Source organism: Squalius cephalus, assembly GCF_949319135.1.
Source record: "Squalius cephalus genome assembly, chromosome: 17".
NCBI classification, from domain to species: domain Eukaryota; kingdom Metazoa; phylum Chordata; class Actinopteri; order Cypriniformes; family Leuciscidae; genus Squalius; species Squalius cephalus.
Window position 1 is genome coordinate 37,198,686 of NC_137138.1, and position 25,219 is coordinate 37,223,904.

General features: G+C 39.4%; 1 protein-coding gene across 6 annotated transcripts in view; it reads right to left on the reverse strand.

Moving 5' to 3' along the window:
• The window catches only part of LOC307174564 (uncharacterized protein), a 215,002-nt gene that overhangs the window by 165,496 nt on the left and 24,287 nt on the right, over nt 1-25,219 (reverse strand). For 3 of the 6 annotated variants that reach the window (XM_079898454.1, XM_079898457.1, XM_079898456.1), the window contains exon 1: nt 2,410-2,469. The exons of the other annotated variants lie outside the window; for them this stretch is intronic. The gene's annotated coding sequence lies outside the window, so the exon portion shown is untranslated. Of the gene's footprint in view, nt 1-2,409; nt 2,470-25,219 lie in introns of those variants that run through there. 6 annotated transcript variants of the gene reach the window in all.

A 25,219-nucleotide genomic window follows, 5' to 3' on the forward strand; every position in this document is an offset into this window, starting at 1 on the left:
TGAAATCGCCGTCACACCAACACCGGAGAGTTCGCTCGTCTCGAAGGTAAGAGAAGACTAACTCAGAATATTTGGCTTACAGGAGTGGAGAAGTTCTCGGCTCCGAAGCGAAAGCATGTCTGCATTGTGCTCGCGTACTTCCTTATATACCCCCTGCGGCGGGCGGAGTTACGCTATGCAAATTCCGCAGACCCATGGCATTTCATTGCCATTGGCTCGTTTTCTAATACTCGAAGGTGATAGGCTTCTAAGCGAAACCCCAATCGTCGTCATCCGACGTAACTCGGAGTGACCACGAAAGGGAACCTCGGTTCTCTCTAGAAGAGGGAACGAGTACTGCGTTCCCGGCCGTGCGTACGACTCACTCTGGTTCGCTTCGGCGATGAAAGAATCACTGGGTCAGCCTTTTCGAGCGCCCTTTATAGGGCTAAGCCACGCCCGTCTCGGCGGGAAGTGGCAAGGAGGGCGCGAAGCGCCCTCATTGGTCTGATGTTGCATCAGCCTGCGCTCGATAGGCTTAAGCAGTTGCCGCAGAGTAGCCAATGGGCGAGCAAGCCGTCTCGTGCATAGGCTACATGCTGCTGCAATGCATTTTACAATAATTCAAAATTAAGGATAATTTTTTGCTTCAGTACTTCGTGTAAAAAGACTTTTCCCCATAGCGTCTTAGCTAAGACGCAGTACTCGTTCCCTCTTCTAGAGAGAACCGAGGTTACGTTAGTAACCGAGTACGTTTTTTGGTGCTTTGTTTTTGAGGCAATGAGCGCGATTGCATTTCATGTGGAGATTTGCATGTGAATATCTTTTGCGCTCGTATTACGCTTTTGGGCGTGGTCGTATTAAAAATAATGAACAAGCGTTTGAGATACTGGACATCTTGTTGGTTTTATACAAATTACTTAAACAGAGAATTTTTTTTTTTTTTTTTTGTTTGAATCTGATCATTTAAAAGTACACACTTAAATGTTTATAAAGGTATATGGCTCATAAATGTGTGACAAGTATTCGCTGAGTTTTGTTTCAGTTTATAGACGTGCTCAAGAAAAAAAAGTTCACCGCGACGGAGAGGCAGAACGCACACCCTGTTTATTTTCTTTATTTTACAAAAGCACAATGTTTTGATTTGATTGTAAGTGGACACATACAAAAGTAGAAATAACACAGATTCTTTTTTTATATTTCTTTTTTCTGTATGACCATTAATTTAGAGAAATTTAAGTTTATTGTGCTACTATGTTAAGAAAATCCAGCCAGCGCGTTTGTCGACCCCAGGGGGTAAATCTAACGCAGTACATGTTACATTTTTTTTGTTTGTTATTTTTTTATTATAGAATAAAAATATAATAGACTAGAATAGAATAGAGGAGAAAGTGTTAGTATTACTGGATCAAGTGCTGTTGAAAAAGAAGCGTCTTCAGCCGTTTCTTGAAAGTTGCTATGGATTGAGTTAGGTCATTCCTCCAGCAGGGAACAGTCCAGGTGAAGGTCCGAGAAAGAGATTTTGTGCCTCTTTGAGATGATGCACCACAAGACGTTGTTCGCTTGCAGAGCACAAGTTTCTGGATCGCACATAAGTCCCAAGTAGTTATGAGTTAAAGTAAAAGGGAGCAAAACCAGTGGTTGTTCTGTAGTCAAACGTCAGTGACTTGAATATGATGCGAGCGGCAACTGGCAACCAGTGCAGTTTAGTGAGGAGAGGAGTGACGTTTGCTCTCTTCGGCTCATTAAAGACTGCTCTAGCTGCGGCGTTCTGGATCAGTTGCAGAGGTTAGACTGTGCAAGCATGAAGACCAGCCAGGAGAGCATTACAATATTCTAATTTTTAATTTTTCTATTTTTTTTTTGTAATTCATTAGAATTTCTTTCTAAAAAGGAATATAGTTGTGAGGATACTGCCTTTTCTAGAATCTTTGACAGAAAAGGTAGATTTGAGATCGGCCTGTAACTGACTAATTCTTTACAATCAAGTAGCGTTTTTTTAACACGTGGTTTAATCATAGCCAGCTTAAAAGTTGTTAGTACGTATCCTAGAGACAAAGATGAATTAATGATATTAAAAATAATTAACATTCTGACTCATTCTGCTAGCACAGGACACACACAACACAACACACACACACACACACACACACACACACACATATATATATATATATATATATAAAAACAGTAATATAAAAGATAATAAAAATAAAAAAGTTAAATACAACTTTGCACTTTCTAGCCTCTCCAGTTTCAACTTCATGGTTTCAAAATTTGTAATGTCTATCCTCTGAAAACTTGCATTAACTTTTCCTTTCAGTGAACATGTAGATTGATTTGCTGAGCATTGTATTAACCTTCTCTCAACCTTTACTCCAACACACACTGACACTGCCTGCCTGTTGATATTTTAAAATCACATCTTACCTGGAGTATCGTTTCCTGATATGGTAAGAATTCTGAAGATGAAGTTATAGTGAAAGTTCTGCTACTGAGGAAATGTCTCATAAAAAGTGTTTTTATCAGAAAAAAGTTGAGAAAGGTTGGAGGGGAGGTGACCCAGTGGACATTGCCCCTTTGACCTTGAAATGCTTTCTGGCAGTATACAATAATTTTTGGCAGTATACTGTGTTTGTGTGTCTACAGTGCAAGGGCTGAATGTTTATCCCAGTCCGCCCCTGCATATAGGCCTACAATATACATTATATTCTGTATCAGATTATGTTATATCAGATTATGTTATCTTATCACCCACATGGATTTAATAAATAAGCAAATAAATAAATAATATAATAAATAAGCAAATATAGCAGACAATATAATCAGGCAGATTAAATTACTTAAAGGGATAGTTCGCCCAAAAATGATATTTAAGCCATGATTTACTCGCCCTCAAGCCTTTCGAGATGCATATGTCAATCTTTTTTCAGATGAACACATTTTCAGTTATTTTAGAAAATGTCTTAGATCTTTCAGAGATCTTTCATCAGTCGGCGCGCGTTCATGGAGATGAATGCTGGCGTGTGACGTAGGACGCTACGTATGGAGCGTCATGACGTAGAACAAACGTTGAGTTTTGATTGCTCTGCTCTCTGACTGCGGTTCAACGTCACGACACTTCCTGCGTAGCGTCCTACGTCACACGCCAGCATTCATCTCCATGAACGCGCGCCGACCACCACCGGAAGCCAGTTATTTTCGTTTATAAAGTTTTAAATATGTATATTTTTACGACAAAACCGCACGGATTACCCTCAGAAGGCCTTTGTTTATCCCACTGGAGCCGGATGGATTACTTTGGTGAAGGATACATGTACATTTTCGAACTTCAATGAGGTGAGCCCCATAGTTTCACATTATAACCACTGAAAGATCTAAGACATTTTCTAAAATAACTGAAAATGTGTTCGTCTGAAAAAAGATTGACATATGCATCTCGAACGGCTTGAGGGCGAGTAAATTATGGCTTAAATATCATTTTTGGGCGAACTATCCCTTTAAATTCATTCGGCCAAATAAAATCAAATATACACTCACCTAAAGGTTTATTAGGAACACCTGTTCAATTTCTCATTAATGCAATTATCTAATCAACCAATCACATGGTAGTTGCTTCAATGCATTTAGGGGTGTGGTCCTGGTCAAGACAATCTCCTGAACTCCAAACTGAATGTCAGAATGGGAAAGAAAGGTGATTTAAGCAATTTTGAGCGTGGCATGGTTGTTGGTGCCAGACGGGCCGGTCTGAGTATTTCACAATCTGCTCAGTTACTGGGATTTTCACGCACAACCATTTCTAGGGTTTACAAAGAATGGTGTGAAAAACATCCAGTATGCGGCAGTCCTGTGGGCGAAAATTGCTTGTTGATGCTAGAGGTCAGAGGAGAATGGGCCGACTGATTCAAGCTGATAGAAGAGCAACTTTGACTGAAATAACCGTTACAACCGAGGTATGCAGAAAAGCATTTGTGAAGCCACAACACGCACAACCTTGAGGCGGATGGGCTACAGCAGCAGAAGACCCCACCGGGTACCACTCATCTCCACTACAATTAGGAGAAAGAGGCTACAATTTGCACGAGCTCACCAAAATTGGACAGTTGAAGACTGGAAAAATTTTACCTGGTCTAATGAGTCTCGATTTCTGTTGAGACATTCAGATGGTAGAGTCAGAATTTGGCGTAAACAGAATGAGAACATGGATCCATCATGCCTTGTTACCACTGTGCAGGCTGGTGGTGGTGGTGTAATGGTGTGGGGGATGTGTTCTTGGCACACTTTAGGCCCCTTAGTGCCAATTGGGCATCGTTTAAATGCCACGGCCTACCTGAGCATTGTTTCTGACCATGTCCATCCCTTTATGACCACTATGTACCCATCCTCTGATGGCTACTTCCAGCAGGATAATGCACCATGTCACAAAGCTCGAATCATTTCAAATTGGTTTCTTGAACATGACAATGAGTTCACTGTACTAAAATGGCCCCCACAGTCACCAGATCTCAACCCAATAGAGCATCTTTGGGATGTGGTGGAACGGGAGCTTCGTGCCCTGGATGTGCATCCCACAAATCTCCATCAACTGCAAGATGCTATCCTATCAATATGGGCCAACATTTCTAAAGAATGCTTTCAGCACCTTGTTGAATCAATGCCACGTAGAATTAAGGCAGTTCTGAAGGCGAAAGGGGGTCAAACATAGTATTAGTATGGTGTTCCTGATAATCCTTTAGGTGAGTGTACATATGTTTTATGTAATTGTAAAGCCTTTTTTTTTTTGCTGCTTGCAACAAGTCCAAGCACATTGCTGTATTGTGTACTCTTGTCCTGATCGGTCTCTCTCTGGCCAGAGTCAAGCCAAAATCACAATTGTCATGAGAACGAACAAGCAAGGTGTATGTCGAAATGAAAGGCACCAATCTTCTTGGGAGAGCGGGCCGGATGTGTTGATACCTGATTCTCTTGGATCAGACACTGGGTCATAACTTTGAGTTTTCCAGATAGCCCCTCGAAGTCTCAGTGAGCATTTTCCAAATATGTGTGAACATATGCTAGGTTGTGAGAGTTGTGCACCTGAACAGTCTGTCCCGCGAATGCATGTGTCCACATTTTCACTCTTTTAGGCCTAATATGAGTTATGAATTATGGTACCGAACGGTACATTTCCAAAGCCGCACTCTGAAAACTTATTCCATACAAAAAAATTTGGCTCATCACTATTGCATTGAGACGGTCGCTGAATATCAATGGGTAATTTCCCTGCTTGTGCTGTGACATAATGGTGAGAAATGTACGAAATTTAAACTTAACTTATGCACTAAGGCTCATATTTGACTGCTCTCGTCAATTTTTTTGTTGCTTTTTCACTATTTTGTGGTTTCTATGTGTACGAATGGGTCATTTGGCAGTTTTTACTGTGACACAAGGGTTAGCAATATGCGGAATTTAAACAATCTCACAAATATGAACATTTATCAGGCCCAGCTCCGTTCCACAGAACCCCTTTTTCCTTGTCCCACATCACGCAAAGAATGACGGCTCTGTAGTGGCCAAAGACAAGGGCAACACACTGGCCATAGCTTGCCCAAGTCTCAGCTAGTTAAAGGTGCTCTAAGTGATGTTGGGTGATGTCATTTTTTGTTGACGTTCAAAATATTGTCAGCCAAAACGGAGGCTAGCTAGACCCTCCCTCTTCCTCCGCGCACTAACCCCCCAAATCCTTCTTGTCGGTCATCCTTCAGTGTGTTCAGGGGACAGGCAGCTTGCGGATAGTGAGGAGATGTTTGCTGTACGTGACAAAAAATGTTCAAACTTGTGACATCGCTTAGAGCACCTTTAATGACCCACAACACACCCCTGCACTGAGACAGAATAGGTTTTATTCTTGGTACCTATTCTCAGCCTCAAGTAAACCAAAACAGAGCCACACCTGAGCCTTATCAAGATATTTTGGGGATATTTAATTTTATTTTATCAATCAATAAATTCCACTAGAAACAAACCTTGTTGTATTTTTTCATTTTAATTTAATACTGTGAAGCTGCTTTGATACAATCTATATTGTGAAAAGTGCTATACAAATATACTTACATTATCTAGCCCAGTCCCACAACATAATTGTTATCTTTTATACATTGTATACTTGTATACTACTATTCCTCTCTGGTGGTATATCCGTTCTTTGAAGGCACACATTTCTCATTTAAACACACCTTACCTGAAACATTAGCCTGGAAATCCAGACCTAAATCTGAAAGATTAATGGTCTGGCATCGACTTATGAAAATCGGCCAGCCCGCGGGGCAGCGCCAAGCATGCATTTGAAAATCTCACTGCACGCAATTGGATAACACTACGCAATCAATCACAACAATAAACCCCATACACTTAGCTACCAGCGGAGCTCACTGGTAGATTAGACTCTTACTGTATCCAGTCGGCAAACCAGCAAAAACATCCTTCTTGCAAAGAAACGATTCAAGCGGGGTCTTCTGTTCCTGTTTAACCCTCTGGGGTCGACAAACGCGCCTGCGCATTTTGCTGGATTTTCTTCACATTGTAGCACAATAAACTTAAATTACTCCGTCATTTATGGTCATACAGAAAAAAGACATATTAAAAAAAAGAATCTGTGATATTTCTACTTTTGTATGTGTCCACTTACAATCAAATCAAAACATTGTGCTTTTGTAAAATAAAGAAAATAAACAGGGTGTGCGTTCTGCCTCTCCGTCGCGGTGAACTTTTTTTTTTGAGCATGTCTATAAACTGAAACAAAACTCAGCAAATACTTGTCACACATTTATGAGCCATATACCTTTATAAACATTTAAGTGTGTACTTTTAAATGATCGGATTCAAACTGAAAACAAATATTGTCTGTTTAAGTAATTTGTATAAAACCAACAAGATGTCCAGCTTCTCAAACGCTTCCTCATTATTTTTAATTTGACCACGCCCACGAGCGCAAAAGATATTCACATGCAAATCTCCACATGGAACGCGAACTCGATCATTTCCTCAAAAACAAAGCACCAAAAAACTTCACGAGTCTCTGCTTTTCGTCGAGTTTGAAAGGGGCACCGTGAACTTACATTGGATTTACCTCAGAAGAAAAAGAATGCGATTTGAAGACAAGAAAGATGTAAGGTAAGAAATTCTTACATATTAGTTGTTATTGTTGCATAAATTTCACATTGCAGTTGAACTGTTGTTAGATATATAGTGAAAATGATAATATTTAGACCCGTGTTTACTGTTACTGCGTTTGTGGATATCTGCTCAAACGTAGATATGTTATATGGTAACCATAATGTTTCATATTTTAGAGCGCGATCACGTTTGAATGTTTCATATTTTGGATCGCGATCGTGTTTGAAAAGCAAAACGCACCAAACGGCTTCATGTTTTTACTATGATCTCATTTCATATTATCATAACGAAACATTTGAAGTAGTCTCAGCCTCAGACGTCACACCCACGGAACGTTGGCTAAACGTCTGATGCATATGGTACACTTAACTGGAAACACTTCAGGAATGTCTAAGTTGTCATCTGATTGGTTGAATTTTATCGGATTTCCGGAGGGCGCGAGTGACGCTTTTTTTTTCGGTCCGCCGGGAAACAAAGCGCAGACGTGTAATTGCGTTTCCTGCTGATTTACTCGGTGTTTTGATCAGATGTGGTATTGCAGACGCCATTGTTATACGTGCACGAACAGATCAATGACTTACTGCTTGTTTTCTTCTCCTTCTTTGATTTTCTATGCTGACTGACTTGTTGCACGCCGGTCTGTTGTTGTGGGGACATTTCCACGCAACGAAACGTGACGCTAAACGAAACGAACTGTAATTGGTTGTTTGACATGTCGGTCAAACGGCCTTATGGGCGGGCCTTGGCCAAAGAAAGCTGCTATGAATTCCAGACCTAAAAAAATCAAATAAAATGTATTCCCCAAACCGTGGCCTATAGCTTCTATTGATATCAGTATGTTCACTTTTTTTTTTCAGGGCCCAGATGCCACTGAGTCCTGCTGACTTCAACATTCACATGAGTCTACATGAACATGGTAAAGTGAAAATCAAACACCTTGGAAATGAAAGGTATGCACAATGTTTTTAGGAATGGCACAAAGGTCTCTGTCTTTGGATCATTGTTTTCAATAAGTGATTTTTTGTCATTTGTTGTGTATCTTTGGATTATGTTGTGTTTTAAATAAATCCAAACAATCAAAAGCCATTCTTTTTTTAACCCTCTGAGGTCTGAGCTGTTTTCTGGGCCCTGGAGGTGTTCTGACATGCTTCTGGTTATTTCTGTTACTTGTGACATTTTCATGGCTAAAGTCTAATTACACTGTATTCAGCACAAACTCTGCTACAATAATATATCAGCAGCATGTATGTAAAAGTTTGTAGTTTTGAGATAATGACATTTATGTGTGGTTTGTGAAAATACAAAAAAAAATTCTCACTGAAATAAGGCCATGAAACCCATACTGATTATTTCTTCACAAGACCTTTGAAAATTGTATGACGTAGCCCAGAATATTTGCTCTGAAAATTTGCTCTGTGAAAATCACCCTGACTGCTCATTCAGATAAGACAATATATTTATTTAATATTTTTACGACGTTTAATGTCCCTCTTTGTTGTGGCTTAACCCTCTGGGGTCTGAGCGGTTTTCTGGGCCCTGGAGGTGTTCTGACATGCTCTGACATTTGTGCTATTTTCAGTTATTTATAAACATGATAATGGCAAAGGTGTAAATTTACTCTATATAGCACAAACAGGGCTACCAAAATATGTGATCAACATACATGTATATGTTTGAATTTTTAAGAGAATAATGTTTATGCGTGGTTATTGAAAAAAACTAAAAATGTAAGTTGCTGAAATAAGACCACAAAACACATACTAAATATGTGTCCCCAATACTTTTGACTAATGAATGTTGTCGCTTCGAGTTCTCGAGTTCATTCAGAGATTTTTTTCCTGAATTACTGTTGGGTGTAAATTGTGCTAAATAAGTTTCCTTATCTTCTCTGAAAAGCGTTCCGGACATTCAGCTGACATAAAACAACACTTTAATTAAACAAAATAAAACTATACAGTGATGAAATGTTTTCTATGTTGACAGAAATCTTGGATGTCCATGTCCTAACTGCTAGGATAATCACACAACGCGCACGACACATCCAATTCGCGAACTAATGACTCATTTGAACCGATTCATTTGAATGAAAGGTTAAAACAACTGATCTTTCCAATAGTGAACTCAGGAGACGTCTGAATCGGTGTATAACTAATCAGTAGCAATTTACAATAAGGTTCTATTTATTACATAAATTATATAAAAAGTACAGTTTGCTAACTCAAGCTTAAATTTTAAAATAAATAAAACCACTTGTTTTTTTTAAAACATATGACTACATTTTTCCACACAGTGCTATCAAGAATCGATAAGAGAATCGTTAAAGAATTGGATCGATAATTAGAATCGTCACTGGCATTATTATTGATAAAATCTTATCAATTCCCATCCCTATGTGAAGACAGTAAAATTATAATCAAACATTAAAGAACATGCATGTTTTTTTTTATAGTTTTTAGTTTTTATAGTTAAAAGATTAAAACATTTTGCTAACATGACTTATTGTGTCATTGTCAGTCTTTTTACATCAGTGCAAAACTAGGGTATGCAGATTAATTATTATTGTTATAAATTATTCATCAGCATGCATTGATTAATCTCATGGCATGTAGCAAAATAAAAAGTTACCCCGCATCACCCCATAACATATTTGCTGATTTGTATTCCAATGGTATCTTTGGAAGTTTTACCAATGTGTCATCGTTGTATGGATTACCTGTGAACTATTTCTTTAGGTACCTTCAAGTTCGGCACTTTGTTTCAAAAAAGTTTTTGCTCTGCTGCGACAACACGTTTGTCATGTCAGCTCACGTTACTTCTCTGGCTTTGTCTAGTTTTCCGTCATTTATTTGAGTTATTTGTTATTAAGTCTTCGTCAAGTGTGTATGGTTAAGTCAAGCAACGACATAATGCTGAAAGTGCTGTGGATTACCCTTGCGATCTTGTGGATTATCAAGAATGGCACCGCGCTCACGCCACTACAGCCAGATGCTACCAGAGGTACACTACTCACCTACAGCCGGGATGAGCTTCTGCAACTCCGGTCATCTATTCTATGCAACGAGAAACCGGCTGACATCCCTCCAGAGATCCGACCGAGGAAAAGGGGCAGCCGTGGCGGTGTCCGTGCCCGGTTAAGAAGGCGTCCTTTTAGACCTCCATTACCTTCTATCATATTGGCCAATGTATGTTCCCTCCGGAAAAAGATGGATCAACTTCATGCCAAGTGTCAGGGGGAGAGACTTTTCAGGGACGCGTGTATCATCGCATTAACTGAATCCTGGCTCGATGAATCCATCTCGGATTCTGAGATCAACTTGGACAACTTCTTGACCGTCCGGGCTGACAGGACCCGTCAGTCAGGTAAGGAGAGGGGTGGAGGACTATGTGTCTTTATAAACAAGCGCTGGTGCACCAACATAAAAATACACAGCATCATATGCACACCGGACGTAGAGATATTAACATTATCGCTACACCCCTTCTATCTTCCAAGAGAATTCCCCACGGTGGTTTTTGGGTGTGTTTACTGTCCACCTGATGCGAACATACAAGCAGCAGCAGAGATAATAGCGGAGAATGCTAACTCAATGTTTAGTAAATACCCCTGAGCCCCGGTGTTTTATATGGGCGATTACAATAACTGCAGTCTTGACAGCGTACTGCCTTCCTTCCATCAGTATGTGCATTGTCCCACAAGGAAGGGAAATGTCTTGGATCTGTGTTACGGGAATGTTTTGGATGCATTTACTGTTCGGGCTCATCCTCCTCTGGGCTCCTCGGACCATAATGTTTTGGTCTTTCTTCCTAGTTACAGACAGGAACTGAAGCGCATCAAACCACATGTCCACAGCGCTCCACAGTGGTCGGCGGATGCAACTGCATCCCTGCTAGGGTGCTCAAGCTTTGTGCAATGGAACTCTCCCCGGTTCTGTATTCCATAATGCATGAGTCATACAGTACAGCACGGTGGCCCACCTTATGGAAAAAGTCCACCATCATTCCTCTACCAAAGAAACCCCGTCCATCAGAGCTCAACCATTACAGACCTGTTGCTCTCACACCCATAGCAAGCAAATGTTATGAAAAACTGATTCTGCGCACCATCTTGTCAACAGTCAATTCACAGCTGGACAAACATCAGTTTGCCTATAAAGCCAGGCGAGGGACGGAGGATGCTGTTGTATGTCTCCTTCATTCCCTCCTTCAACACCTGGAAGTATCTGGTAACTCTGCTGCAGTTCTTTTTGTGGACTTAAGCTCAGCTTTTAATACAATTCAACGACATCAGATGATTAAAAAAACTACGTAAACTTAGCGTTGCACCTCATTACATCCATCTGATTCATAGTTTCTTGAGCAACAGGCCACAGGCTGTGAGGATAGGGTCTGTCACATCGGGCACCACCATAACCAACACTGGAGCTCCTCAAGGCTGTGTCCTCTCTCCCTTTCTTTACACACTCTACAACATACTACAAATACTCAGACGATACTGCAATCCTGGCTCTCCTCAACAATCACACTAGCATTGCTGCGTACCATGACACGATATCACACTTTACACACTGGTGCACAGATAATTTTCTCCATCTCAATGTTGAGAAAACAAAAGAACTGGTCTTTAATGCACCCAGTCTCAGTCGGATCTCCATTCATGGCAACATAATAGAACAGGTTGAGAAATTCAAATATCTTGGACTCACCCTGGATAACAAGCTCACTTTTGACTATCACATAAAGTACATCCATAAACGCTCCCAACAGCGTCTGCACATTCTACAAAAACTAAGTTCCCTTTACATTGCCCCTCATCTTCTGTTACTACTGTACACAAATAGGCTTGGGAATCGGTTCCAGGTTCCGGTTTGGAACCGGTTCCAAACGTTCCGATCCATCGGAATCGTACACGTCCACACGTTAACGATTCCACTAACGATTCCGAACGTTCCGTTCCGTCCATTCCCGCGTCGCGGACTCGCGGCACGACGTCACAGTATGTGACTGGATTTTTAAATCCCCCAAAAGCGCCATTCCCGCGTGCAATATTATTTTTCCCCAGGATGGTAGGAGAAGGTAGGCTACCACCTTTTTCACCTCTGATTGTCTAGAAGGGCTCTCCTCCGATTGTTTATTTGATTTGGCCGTGAAACGTCATCTCTGATGAGAGAGAGAGAGATGGTAGTGGTGGTGATGCTGTCGGCTCGCGCGCTAGTCTGTTTTGATCTTCTTTACCGCCAACAGAAGTAAACAAAGTCAATCCAACAGTGTGATAAGTGCGTGCCGTCAGATTTATATTCCAAGTTCACATTTTCATAGCCTGTTTAGATAGAATCCATGAACCGCATTATTACACCGTTTTCTATGGCTACGCGATCTATTTAAAACAAGTTACAATCATAAAATAGCAGAGTGCTATCATGAAATCGTAAAGGCTGTGATATGCGCAAAAAATATATGCGCTGTTTTTTTTTTACAGAGAAGCACGAGGCTTTAATTATTTATATGCGCGCAGATCAGTTCCGTTCATAGTAAACGCTGCTCCATATCAGTCTCCTCATCAGTGGCGTGGCGTGGGGAAAATTTCTGAGGAAGCCAATTAAGACACAACCTCTAAGCTGTGTGTTTTAAGGGGCGGGGGCAGAAAATCATACGTTATACCATTTATATATAGCTATTTGGATGAACTATTAGAGCGCCCAGCATCATCTTACCGGGACTTACGCTTGTTACAATCCAACACTTTGAGCACGGACGCTCGCGCTCTCTCACACACACTCACACACAGTCAGTCCTCAAACATCTTTCATGGTGTTTTTTATTAAAACATTCGCAGATAGGAAACGCCAACGGTAAGCAACAAGAAGATAACCTTTTTCATTTAATACACCCTTAAATCGGTGTGACGCTCATGTAAGGATATACAATAGCGGTTATTCACAAACAATTACAACAATAAACAACAAAGTGCACTCACATGCTGCTTAATCAAAGCACGAAAGAAACAGTAAGAAGAACTAACTTATAATCACATTAAAAAAATAAGTTTAACACATCGCTAAATGGGCAGTTCAGACCAGACGCGATCTCTCTCTCTCTCTCACACACACACACACACACACACACACACACACACACACACACACACACACACACACACACACACACAGTCAGTCCTCTTAAACATCTTATGGTCTTTTCATTAAAACATTCGCAGATAGATAGGAAATGGACGGTAAGCAACAAGAAGATAACCTTTTTCATTTCTTTTACACCTTTAAATCGGTGTGTGACCCTCATGCGAGGATTATTAGCAGTTATTCACAACAATAAACAACAAAGTGCACTCATGCTGCTTAATCAAAGCACGCAAGACACAGTAAGAACTAATCACGTAAAAAAACGGTTTTTTATCAAATAGTCCAAATCTCCACCTTCCATAATTACAATTAATAATTTTAGCTAACTAGCTAAACAAGATGTCAACACAAATCCACACATTCATTCATTCATTGACGATAATAACGTGATGTGATTGGCCTGATGCCAACAAGTTCATGGCTTCCCTTGACACTGTCCTGACCAATCACAGGGGAGCAGTGTCGTGACAATAGCGTCACCTGATTGGTTAATCATTCTTTTCTTTTCTATCAAGGGACGCCAACTCAGCCTGGCCTCCTCACAGACACAGGGTGCAGTACCATGTTTTCAACGCTCATTCACCATGTCACTTTTATAGGGGCGCTGTTTTACACATTATAAAACGCTCAGTAATGAATGAAGAGAGACGATGAGGAGATGACAGAAGGATTACGTAAACTGTGAAAACAAAAGTGTTTATTAAATGACGATTATATTCTGAAAAAGTGAGGAAGCCTGGCTTCCCTTGGCCTCCGCAAGAAAACGCCACTGCTCCTCATGTCCTGTTTGTTTAGGTTTCCGATAATGTACGTTTGGGAACGCAAAACCTCGGACGCATATTTCATATAACTGTCATAATTTATGCGTGTCAGCATCTCAGGGGGGATTACAACAAATATGCTCAAATATTTAAATAACATCCATGGCATTAAATACCAGGAGTGCACTAGGCCTATATTTGACAGCCTGCGCTCCACAAACAATGGTAGGTTGGCTTAGGCTATAAATTATATCAAAATATTAATGCTAGATGTAAGTAACCAATGATCAGCCTGGAGAGATCAAGGATCCTCCCAGAAAAAGCAGACATGCTTGTTTTTCTGCACAAGAACTGCTAGAAATTTTTAAATGTTAAAGGATTTAATTGAAGTTTTTGTGAAAACAATAAAAGTTAAAGTTAAAATGTAAACCATGATGCGTTGTTTACTCTTTTATAGTTTAGCACACACGACTAAGTGTGTTTACAATACAAAGCTTTTTTTTTAGAAATGTTTACTTTTTTTAGAAATGTCAAAGCATTCAACTTCTGTATTGATATTGCACACTTGGTTTTCATTCTCTAAAACCACTTTAAATTAGACATTCAAAGCCAACAACTCTCAAAGCCACCCTAAGCAAATGGTACAGGAATCGATATGGGAATCGATAAGGAATCGCATCGATAAGCAGACTCGACAATGGCATCGATATCGATAATTTCTTAATGATGCCCATCCCTATACACAAGTATTATCCAGCCCATTCTGTTATACTGCTCCACCAGTTTTTACACCATGCTGTCAGTCACCAACAAAAACAAACTGAATAAAATCACACACATAGCTTCAAAAATAATACACTCCCCTACACCCAACATCTCAGAACTCAATGACAGAGCAATAGCCCGCCTTGCCCGGACAATAATAACAGACCCAGAGCACCCCCTCAACGTCCACTTCACTCTCTTGCCCTCCGGGCGAAGATACAGGACCCTAACATGGAGAAGGGCTCGTTTCAAAAAGAGCTTTGTACCATCTGCAATTTCAATCCTTAATAGGCTACAAAGTTGAACATTCACCTTTTTGTGTTTTTGTTGTTGCTGTTACATGTGTTTTGTTGTTGCTGTTACATGCCAGTTGCGTGTGCTGTACGATAATCTGTGAGAACAAATTTCCCGTTAAGGGACAATAAATGATCTATCTATCTATCTTAAAATTTTCCCTTCTTACCTCCTCAACAACCATGGGATAGATTGCTTGATTTTAACCCCCTGGGGTCGGTGGTATCGCCGGTGATACCAGCTCGCTTTTTTTCTTATCAGTTAAAAAGAAATTCATTTTGCTCTAATGACTTTGATATTAAAAACAAGTTTCATATATCAATTGATTCTGTTAAATGTGTATTTTTTTGTGTATGCTCATAATAAAAACAAAGTGTTGTGTTTTTCGCCAAATAAAGAAAAATAAACATGATGCGAGTTCTGCCTACTCTCCGTCAGTGAAGTCAATTCTGAAACGCGTCGGAAAATGAACTGTAACTCAGCGAATACCCAGTCAAACAGGCATACAGACACACAGGCTTGAATTCTCTTCTTTTAAATGCAGTAATTTATATATAAAAAAATATTCACAGTTTATATAATATGTATGTAAAGAGAGAGATGTCAGTCGTTCTCATCTCAGCTAATTAAGTTTTAATGTGACTCCGCCTACGGAGACCGCGCTATTCAAACGCAAATGTGAGGCGATCCATACTAACCTGTGAAACGCCCACATCCGCTGGATAAGGCCAGTGAAACACTGGATGCGTAGTGTAAGCGTCTCAGCTGCGTGGCGTGTCCGTTTTTATTTTGGCTCCCATTATAAAGTGTTTAGAGTTTGCACACTGCCTGTGTGAGACGCGCGTCTCAGGCGCGGCACAAGCCCCGCGGAAAACGTGTGCATGCTAGAAATAGAACCGACGCATATTTTTCACGCGACACGCAAGCGCCTTGGAAGCATTTCCATGCAAAATTGAATAGGAAAATCTGTTTATATGTCATTTTGACACGAATACATATTAATAAATGTCCTTTTGTTTAAAAGTGTCTAGGTTTTGACATAAATGCAAATATAAATGTAATTTTACAAAATATTATCGATTTTCAAATACTGCTGTATTGAATGAACAGCTTTTAGCAAACTCTATAGGTATACTGAGATGAGGAATATATACTGTATGTGTTTTATCAAAAATAAAATCTTCAACTAACTAATGAAACCTTTACTTACGTATGATAAAATGTATACTTTGAAATGTATAGTTTTGAAAGACGTTGACTAGTTTTGAATAGATTATAAAGTATGTATGTGTATGCATATATATGTGTGTGTGTATATATGAAGAGTTCAGATGCAAAAGCCTCTAAATGCCATCTGAAATTTTCTTCTAGAATGATCATTTTTATGAAGCTTGTATATTTAAGTTAGCTATAGGGGACACACCTGAATGAATGGCTCATTAAGTATGCAGGGGCATTGTCTAATCAGGTGTGACCTACTAAATATGCATGATCGTTTACGCCCCATCCACATATTTGCTTTCCAAACTAAATGTGTTTCACAAAACTTAAATCAATGTATCGTTTTATGTGAATGATTAGGAAGGATGATTTTCACATCATTTTGAAGAAAAAACTCTAAAGGCGACAACATCCATTAGACAAAAGTCTTATTGCCACATATTTAGTATGTGTTTTATGGCCTTATTTCAGAAACTTTAATTTTTTGTTTTTTCAATAACCATGCATAAACATTATTCTCTCAAAAATGAAAACATGTACATACATGTGGCTCACATATTATTGTAGTCCTGTTTGTGCTATATAGAGTGAATTTACACCTTTGCCATTAATGTTTATAAACAACTGAAAAAAGCACAAACGTCAGGGCATGTCAGAACATCTCAAGGACCCCAAAAACACTCCAGACCCCAGAGGGTTAACTAATCATTACCACACTTGAAGTGTACTGATAATTAGTCTGGCTGCAAGTATACTTAGCATTTTTCACCAGGGTTTTAAGAAATGTTTATTTGTTTAATTTCTCATTCATCATTTTATGTTTGAAAACTACAAGCCTTTAAATATCATCTTACTAGGACATTACGTCAGATATAGTGACAACTGATATTTATGTGCATTTTATGAAAGTGGTCTGATAAACTATTATCAAGCATCAGAAATGCTTGTTCATATAAATATTAGCATCATATTGCACATTTTCGCTCAGTTTGAGACTATTAATGAAATCAAGGTGTTTCTTCCTCCTCTGCCATAAAAGCTTGATGTATCAAATATGATACAAAACACAAAAACCATGTGATGGCTGGTTGCAGAACACACACACAAAAGCAGGATCTAATGTTATGTTTGTTCGCAGGGTGTATTTTATTTACATGGTGTCGATAAGAAAACCACTGAACACTGTGACACTGTGTCCATCCCAGACCCATGTGTCCTTTAGGAGTACAATATAGACTTTATCCCCCTTCTCCAACAGTAGTGTTACGCCGTTGCCTCCGTTCTCTTGAGAACCCGGACTTTGACTGTGATGTTGTGTTAATACTACATGCTCTCTATTTCTATACAAGGTCAACACTGATCCATGATCAACACCACAATGATTGAAGAAACTAAAATGGTAAACTCCCCTCACCAGCGCTGTGAAAATCCCTGTTAACCCCCTGAGGTCGACGGTAACGCCGGCGATACCAGCTCGCTTTTTTTTTATCAGTGTAAAAGAAACTCATAAATACTCTGTTGACTTTGATTTTCCATAGGAGTTTCATACATCAATCGATTCTGTTAAATGTGTATTATTTTTGTGTATACTCACAATAAAAACAAAGTGTTGTACTTTTTGCCAAATAAAGAAAAATAAACACAAAGCGAGTTCTGCCTTCTCTCTGTCTGTGTAGTCCATTCTAAAACGCGTCCGAAAATGAACTGTAACTCAGCAAATACTCAGTCAAACAGGCATACAGACACACAGGCATGAAGCTTGAATTCTCTTCTTTTAAATGAAGTAATTTATATAAAAAAACAAATATTCTCAGTTCATGTAATCTATAAGAAAAGAGCGAGATGTCAGTCGTTCTCATCTCATCTAATTACTTGTAATGTGACTCCGCCCTCGGAGAGCGCACGCTTTTCAAACGCAAATGACTGAGCAATCCGTGCAAACTGTGAACGCCCTCATATCAGCTCGAGAAAACAAGTTGAATCAGAGCATTGTAGCATACTTGTTTACACCGTCTCACAGCGCTGTGAGGAATAATAATAATGGTAAATGTCCCTCAGAAGTGCGGGTATATCGAGGAGCAAGCTGAGGAATGCTGTAGTAAGATTTTTTCCTTCTCACGTGAATCAGGTTTCTGTTTATGAATGAATGAACGGCAGAAATGCGCGCTCTTTACCACATCTCGCAAAAAGACAGCTTAAATTTAAATCGCGTGTGTGAATGAATGATGATGTTTTAGCAAACTGTATTGCTATACTGAGGATGAGTAAAATCAACTGAAATATGTTGAAATAAAGTGTCTAGGTTTTGACAAATGCAAATATAAATGTAATTTTACAAAATATTATCGATTTTCAAATACTGCTGTATTGAATGAACAGCTTTTAGCAAACTCTTTTGCTATACTGAGATGAGGAAAAATATCAAAAATTATCAAAAATAAAGTCGCAAATCAAATAATACGTTTTGTATACTTTAGTTTTTAAAAAGAAAAATTACACTTGAATTGTTGTAATTGTAACCTTTTTAATAAAAAAAAATATATTTATAAGGTAGATGTAAACAAGTAAATACATTTTTTTTCTTTAAATAATTTGTATTGTGTTTTATTAATGACAAATTTGGGGAGAGGATAAATATTCCAAAACTGAAAATACAGTATGAGAATTAACTGCACAATTACTAGACATGTTTACTGTAGGAGCCATTTGTGACATTTACGTTTAAGTTAATTTAATGACCCCTGCTGGTGAATTATGACTTTGCGGCCTTGGAAGGCCTTGGAACAGAAAGAGTTAAAATTGCACACCTGCGCCAATTAGTGGCATAGAGGTAGACAAAGGAGGAATCCTTGAGGTGTTGGAAAGTTTGGAATTGGATGTTGGAAATGCATGGACACCAGCAGGCATATGGTTTTCAATTTATTTACTTCTCGGTTTATTTTTATTGCAAGTATTGGATGGGTGACGTCATTCGTCATCCATATTTATGTTTTCGATTTTGAGTTTATTTTTGAGAGAATCAAATGGAATAAAACGAACAATCTATTGAAACCCCTTAGGCGTCCGAAGTGACTTACTGGAAGGCACTACATAGTTGAAAACCCTTTGCTATTGGAGAGTGAAACCTGCTACATTGGAACATTGAAAGTCACCTGCGTTTGGAAAGTTTGATTTACGGATTTACCCTTAGGATACTTGGAAGATTGGGAGCTGCATTCTCTAAGTATGTGGATTATACACGTTTCCCGCTGATGACGTTAACCTTTATCTCCTTGGACGTTTGTGAGTAAAACGCTGAATTGGAGCGAGCCGCTGCGCTCATACAATGACTTTGAATGTGAGCCGTCATGCTTACACCACAAACTGAACCTTTCACTTGCGTTTGTTTTCTCATTTATTGACTTTGAAATGCTATCGATTTCTTTTTGTGTTAAATTTGAGTTAATCTTTAAAAAAAAAAAAAAAAAACTCAGACGAAGAGCCTGAAGAGCAGGATTTGTACGAAGAAAAAGAACTGTTTAAGTTAATTGCAACACGTAGGGGGAAGCTTGGTGTTTTAACACGCAAACGAAATGAAATCAATAGTCTTATTGAAGCTGGACAGGACAAAGAAACTGTTAGGAAACAAGTTAACTCGTTTGATGGATTTTTCGCTGAGTTTATTAGTTTACAAGCAACCGTACAAAAATTGATGAAAGATGCATACGAAAAGGAGGCCGATAACTTAGACTGGTACCAACCCAAATATCACCTTTTCAAAAGCTTCTTAGAAGGTGTCACGAACTGGCTCGAGGTTGATCAAGATAATGAGAAAGAAGAGGAGCAGGACGATATTAAGTCTCAAGATAGTGCATCTCAAGTAGCGCACAGTGTCGCGCATAGCTGTAAAGCAACAAGCGCTCTCAGTTGCGCGTCACGAGAATCTTTCATTCATCTAAAAGCCGAAGCAGAATGTGCGGCTATTAGAGCAAAGACGCAGGCTTTGAATAACAAAATTGATCTTGATATCGAAGAAGCAAATATCATTGCAAAATTAAAGGCACGAAGAGAAAAAGTGGTCATAGATTCCGAACTTGCTGCTGCAGAGGCAAAGGTTAGAGTATTCAGAGAAGCTGAAAAACAACGTTCAGTGTCGGGCATATACAAATATGGTACACCAACGGAATATGATACCCTTGCAACAGTACAAAGACCAGTGAGATCCCAGAGAGAAGGATCAACTCCTCGTACTGACCCTAGACATACTGTAGGTGCACAACAAAATGCAAATCAGAGCGTCTCAGTACCAATAGGAAGCAAGATTCACCCTAATGGCAATGATACAAACGTTACTGACGTACTAAAAAGACAAACTAAAATCACTGAAATGTTGGTGAAACAGCAAACACTCTCTCTTCTGCCAGATAGAGAAATTCCCATATTTAATGGTGATGCTCTGCAATATAGGACATTCATCAAAGCATTTGAGCAATGTATTGAGAATAAAACTACTAATATGGATGACCGGCTATACTACTTGCAACAGTATACAAGAGATCAACCCAGAAACCTTGTCAGTAGCTTTATGCATATGGATTCTTCCAATGTGTATAAAGAAGCTAAAAAGCAACTAGAATACAATTTTGGAAACAGCTATAAAATAGCGTCTGCTTACATGAATAAAGCCTTGAACTGGCCAACCATCAAACCAGAGGATGGCAATGGGTTGCGATCATATGCTCTCTTTTTACATGGCTGCTACAATACAATGCAAGACATTGATGGGCTAAAAGAGCTTGAAAGTTCCACCAACTAAAGACTCATGAATGGCATAAATGGCGAGCAAATGTGTGTAGCATGCAAGATAACAAACACAGAGCAACATACAAGGACTTGATAGACTTTATTGAAAGACAGTCCAGAGCAATACTTGATCCAATTTTCGGTGACATACTCAACTCAACAGAGAGCAAAGTAACGTCAAGACCTAAACCACAAAAAACGTTCACCAAACTTGGTGGGAGGACCAGCTTTGCCACTACAGTTGCTCAGGCACCTGAAATAAAAAATAACGAGTCACAATATGGACACAAACTTAATGCAAGCAAGTGTGCTCTCGAAAGGCCTTGCTTATTTTGTGAAAGAAATCACACATTTGAAAATTGTGAAAAGTTTAAGTCTAAACCAAATAGTGAGAAAATAGAATTCCTGAAATTAAATGGGATTTGTTTTGGATGTTTAACAAAGGGACATGTTAGCAAAACCTGCAAGAACAGAATGAAATGTGAAACATGTTCTCTGTCTCATCCAACCATCCTTCACATGGATGGAATTAAAGATGACTTTACTGGAAACAAACCACTGAATAGTGCTATGGTTTCTGTAGAAGATGATGACCTAATGGGGGTCAGTCAATCAAAACAATGCACTCTTGCTATCGTGCCAGTAAAAGTAAAAGTCTCAAATTCAGATAAAGTTATAAATACTCATGCATTCTTGGATCCCGGTTGCTCAGCTACATTTTGCACAGACTCATTGAAAAGAAAGCTAAACATCACCGGTAAAAACACCACAATACTCTTGTGCACTATGGGACAGGAGAAAAATGTTCACAGCAGTATAGTCTCTGGTCTTGAAGTCAGCAGTATGGAAGGCCATCTGTATCATAAACTCCCAGAAGTCTATACTCAAACAAAATTACCAGTTTCAAAACGACACATACCAATACAAGAATCAATAGATAAATGGAAATACTTACGTGAGGTGAAGATTCCAAAATTGGATGCTGACATTGAGTTGTTAATAGGCACAAATGCTGCAAAGCTTATGGAGCCTTGGAAGGTAATAAACAGTAGAGGTAATGGGCCATATGCTGTTAGAACACCCTTAGGATGGGTCGTCAATGGGCTCATGCAAGAAACAAAATGTCAAACGCAAGGAAGTCACTCATGTACTGTAGTTAATCGCATATCTGTAGCAGATTTGAATGACTTGTTGATTAAACAGTATCATCAAGATTTTCCAGAACTGGCAGCTGAGGAGAAATCAGAGATGTCAGTCGAAGACAAACGGTTCATGTCTATGATGGAAAGTTCAAAGGAACTAAGAAATGGTCATTATTACTTACCGTTACCTTTTAAAGAAAATGAAGTAATAATGCCAAACAACTACCAACAGGCACAGCAACGTGTTATGTCTCTGAAAAGAAAATTCAAAAAGAATGAACAATATCATAGAGAATATACTGCATTTCTAGAAGGAATGCTTGAAAAGGGCCACGCAGAATCTGTGCCATCTGATGAACTGGAAACACAAAGTGGAAAGGTGTGGTACATTCTACATCATGGAGTGCACCATCCAAAGAAGGGCTCCCTGAGAGTTGTATTCGATTGCTCCGCATCCTTCCAGGGGATATCCTTGAATAGCAAATTGATGCAAGGTCCAAATCTCACCAGCAACTTGGTTGGCGTCCTGTTGCGTTTCCGCCAGGAGCCAATCGCCTTTATGGCAGACGTGGAAAGCATGTTTCACCAGGTGAGAATTATCGAGAAGCACGTGGACTTTTTGCGCTTTCTATGGTGGCCAAATGGTGATACAGGTCAACCACTGAAAGAACACAGAATGACAGTGCACTTATTTGGGGCAACGTCTTCACCAAGTTGTGCAAGTTTCGCCCTGAGACAAACTGCCGAAGATTTCAAAGATCTCTTTTTGCCTGAAACAGTGGAAACAATTAAGCAAAACTTTTATGTAGAAGATTGCTTGAAATCGGTGGCCGCTGAAGCTGATGCTGTGACGTTGTGCAAAGAGCTTGAAAGAGCTTGCTCAATGGGAGGCTTTCGTTTGCACAAATGGATAAGTAACAGCAGAACAGTCCTAATGTCCATCCCACAAGCAGCCAGAGCAAAGGAGGTCAAAGACCTTAACTTGGAATCCAGTGATCTTCCTACAGAAAGAACTCTTGGCATACAATGGCACATAGAAAGAGACAAACTCACTTTTGCAGTGAGCCTGAAACATCAGCCATGTACTCGAAGGGGAATACTGTCCATCATATCCTCAGTATACGATCCTTTTGGCTTCATCTCTCCATTCGTCCTTACTGCTAAGAACATTCTGCGAGATCTTTGCAAGCTGAATTATGCCTGGGATAAAGCCCTACCAGACCACTACATACAGCTGTGGCATGAATGGATGGCAGGTCTAAGTTGCATTGGGGAGCTCAGAGTCAACAGATGTCTCAAGCCAGAAAGTTTTGATCCGATAACATCTGCACAACTACACCACTTTAGTGATGCGTCTGAAAGTGGTTATGGCTGTGTCACATACCTTCGTCTCACAAATTCAGAACATGAAGTGCACACCTCATTTATAATGGGGAAATCACGAGTTGCACCACTGAAACAAACTACAATGCCAAGAATGGAACTCACTACAGCATTACTGGCAGTACGAATGGATAGACTGATCAAAGCAGAGTTACAACTTGCTCTTGAGAACTCCATTTTCTGGACAGATAGCAAATCAACATTGAAGTACACCCAGAATGAGAACAAAATATTTAAAACATTTGTGGCTAACAGAGTGAACACAATCAGAGAAATGAGCAAGGTAAAACAATGGAGATATATAAACACTAAACAAAATCCAGCAGATTGTGCATCTCGTGGTCTCAAGGCCAGTGCTCTTCTGAATTCAAAGGTTTGGCTGAATGGTCCAGAATTTCTCAAATGTCAGGAATCTGAATGGACAAATTCTGACATTTCCATACAAACACATGAAGAAGATGATGATGATGTGGAAGTGAAGAAGGATGTTCTCATCATGAACTTAATCGTAAAGGAAGAACAAAATCCTACTCACACATTCATACACTATCACTCAAATTGGAACAATCTAACCAGAGCAGTAGCATGGATACTTAAGCTAAAAGACGTTCTCTTGCAATTAAGTCTGAAAAGAAAGGAAATACTTAACAACATGAGCATTAAGAACTCAAATGCAGAGAAACAATGTCTGGTAGAAAGAAAAATGCAAACAGTCAAAAAATGCATGAATGTACAGCAGATTACTTTAGAAGATGTCAAAAAGGCAGAAAATGCAATCGTACGCTTTACTCAAATGGAGGCATTTCCAGAAGAAATCGAAACCTTGCAAAAAGAAAACGCTCATGTCAGTCGCCAGAGCCACATTCGTAGGCTTGATCCTATTCTGCAAGATGGATTACTTCGTACAGGAGGGAGATTAAGCAGAATGGCTATGCCAGAGGATCGAAAACATCCTATGGTTCTTCCAAAACACCATCATGTGTCCAAACTGGTGTTGAAACACCTTCATGAACAACTAGGCCACTGTGGAAGGAACCATATGTTGGCCAAACTGCGACAGCAGTACTGGATTCCAGCAGCAATGTCCCTTGCTAGAAAGATACGGTCTGAGTGTGTATTCTGTAGACGCCTACATTCAAATTTAGGAGAACAAATAAGAAAGAATAACACCAGATTTACCACTATTTACCTTTGTTGGAGCAGACTACTTTGGTCCAATTATAGTAAAAAGAGGACGCAGTGAAGTGAAAAGATATGGTGTCATTTTTACATGTTTCACAACTAGAGCAATACATTTGGAAATAGCCAACTCACTTGACACTGATTCATGTATCAACGCAATCCGCAGATTTATAAGCAGACGAGGGCAAGTACGGCAAATAAGATCTGACAATGGAACTAACCTGACTTCAGCTGATCGTGAACTAAAGAATGCCATAAAGGAATGGAACCAAAGCAACAAACTCCAAGTCGCTCTGCAACAAAAGGGCATAGAATGGACTTGCAACCCACCTGCCTCTTCACACTTTGGAGGAGTATGGGAGAGGTTAATAAAACAGGTCAAACTAATACTTCTATCACTAACAAAGGATCAAATAGT